Source organism: Hyla sarda, chromosome 1 (assembly GCF_029499605.1).
Source record: "Hyla sarda isolate aHylSar1 chromosome 1, aHylSar1.hap1, whole genome shotgun sequence".
Classification (NCBI taxonomy): Eukaryota; Metazoa; Chordata; class Amphibia; order Anura; family Hylidae; genus Hyla; species Hyla sarda.
In genome coordinates, this window is record NC_079189.1 from 7,581,344 (window position 1) to 7,583,999 (window position 2,656).

Below are 2,656 nucleotides of genomic sequence, written 5' to 3' on the forward strand. Positions count from 1 at the left end.
ATTATTTTTGCGCTCTCCCCGGAGTAGTAAAGGTGGCAGGAGATCTCAGAAGGGAGACCCAGTGCGATCTGTCCCTTGGACTACTACACCCATGATGGGAGTAGTTGTAGTAGCGCAGTACTGAGGGACGGCTCTTGCACATCCCCCGGCTCTATTGGGACTGTTAGGACTACTAATCCTATCATGGACAGACTCTGTCCATGATGGGAGTTCTAGTCCTAGGGCTGAGGTGCAGATTGCAGAAGGTCATTCTCTAGAGACCCACTGTGATCCGCATTTATTAACTTAAAATTCACCCCATGTACCGCCGGCTTTTTAAGTTAATAAATGCGGATCGCAGTGGGACTCTGGAGAATGACCTGCTACAATCTGCACCTCAGCCCCAGGACTAGAACTCCCATCACGGACGGAGTGTGTCCATGATGGGAGTTATAGTTAAACAGATTGGTAAATTACTTCTATTTAAAAATCTTAATCCTTCCAGTACTTATCAGCTGCTGTATGTTCCAGAGGAAGTTCTTTTCTTTTAGAATTTCCTTTCTGTCTGACCACAGTGCTCTCTGCTGACACCTCTGTCCATTTGGGGAACTGTCTGGAGCAAGAGAGGTTTTCTATGGGGATTTGCTCCTACTCTGGATAGTTCCTGACATGGACAGAGGTGTCAGCAGAGAGCACTGGGGTCAGACAGAAAGGAAATTCAAAAAGAAAAGAACTTCCCTGGAACGTACAGCAGCTGATAAGTTCCGGAAGGATTAAGATTTTTAAATAGAAGTAATCTGTTTAACTGTTTGGCACCAGTTGATTAAAAAAAATAAAAAAAGTTTTCCAGTAGAGTACCCCTTTAAGTTCTCTTCACTGCTGCCAGCCCTGGATCTTGTTTGCCCTTCTAGCAGATTCCTCTCAGCTGCTGCAGCACTCCTTGAACCAGGATCCTCACAGGCCGTTTCCCCACGTCCTTTCTCTGTCACTAGCACTTGTCCAGACTCCTCCTTCCTCAGCTTTAGTCACTGTTCAATTCAATTGCTTGCTCAGTCCGCCATCTACTGGACACCTGAGGTATTTCAGGGTAATACACAACAATAATCCTAGTTTTTTTATTTTTATTGAGAACATCCATAGCAGTGTACATTAAATGACGTCACAGTATGGTCGTGTTATACATCATTCTCCAGGAGTAAGATGGCCGTCAGGAGATGCTGGGAGTTGTAATCACAGACCTTCACTTTGTGATCACACTGCGCAGGCGCAGGACGGACACGTGCAGGCGATCAGTGATTACAGGCAGGTCCGCTGTCACTCTTTGGCTCCTCCCACTTATGTGCGCCTGGCAGTGTGGGCGTGGCCTCCCTGTGATTCGCACTAATGATGAGGCGGGGCAAGGAATGGGCGGGGCGGAGCGCGGGGCTGTGTTTGTGGGCGGGGCCTGGCTGCTGTAGTCGCTCGCAGACCGCGGGTCATGTACACAGTGTGAACGGCGCGGTGCGGTATGTAACGGCTGCGGGGATTATCACTATATACTGCTGTATACTGCGCATTGTATAGATAATAGGAGCTGTATACTGCTATAGTGGGCTGCAGAGCATCTCATATACAACTCTATACCGAGACTAATCTGCAGAGCATCTCATGTACAACTCTATACCGAGACTAATCTGCAGAGCATCTCATATACAACTCTATACCGAGACTAATCTGCAGAGCATCTCATATACAACTATACCGAGACTAATCTGCAGAGCATCTCATGTACAACTCTATACCGAGACTAATCTGCAGAGCATCTCATGTACAACTCTATACCGAGACTAATCTGCAGAGCATCTCATATACAACTCTATACCGAGACTAATCTGCAGAGCATCTCATATACAACTCTATACCGAGACTAATCTGCAGAGCATCTCATATACAACTCTATACCGAGACTAATCTGCAGAGCATCTCATATACAACTCTATACCGAGACTAATCTGCAGAGCATCTCATATACAACTCTATACCGAGACTAATCTGCAGAGCATCTCATATACAACTCTATACCGAGACTAATCTGCAGAGCATCTCATATACAACTCTATACCCAGACTAATCTGCAGAGCATCTCATATACAACTCTATACCCAGACTAATCTGCAGAGCATCTCATATACAACTCTATACCCAGACTAATCTGCAGAGCATCTCATGTACAACTCTATACCCAGACTAATCTGCAGAGCATCTCATGTACAACTCTATACCCAGACTAATCTGCAGAGCATCTCATGTACAACTCTATACCCAGACTAATCTGCAGAGCATCTCATGTACAACTCTATACCCAGACTAATCTGCAGAGCATCTCATGTACAACTCTATACCCAGACTAATCTGCAGAGCATCTCATGTACAACTCTATACCGAGACTAATCTGCAGAGCATCTCATGTACAACTCTATACCGAGACTAATCTGCAGAGCATCTCATGTACAACTCTATACCGAGACTAATCTGCAGAGCATCTCATGTACAACTCTATACCGAGACTAATCTGCAGAGCATCTCATGTACAACTCTATACCGAGACTAATCTGCAGAGCATCTCATGTACAACTCTATACCGAGACTAATCTGCAGAGCATCTCATGTACAACTCTATACCGAGACTAATCTGCAG

General features: G+C 45.4%; 1 protein-coding gene across 4 annotated transcripts in view; it reads left to right on the plus strand.

Moving 5' to 3' along the window:
- The first annotated feature begins 1,373 nt into the window (after nt 1–1,373).
- LOC130300039 (PC-esterase domain-containing protein 1A-like) overlaps nt 1,374–2,656 on the plus strand; it is a 17,884-nt gene continuing 16,601 nt past the window's right edge. For all 4 annotated transcript variants that reach the window (XM_056551514.1, XM_056551515.1, XM_056551516.1 and 1 more), the window contains exon 1: nt 1,374–1,484. The gene's annotated coding sequence lies outside the window, so the exon portion shown is untranslated. The remainder of the gene's footprint in view (nt 1,485–2,656) is intronic.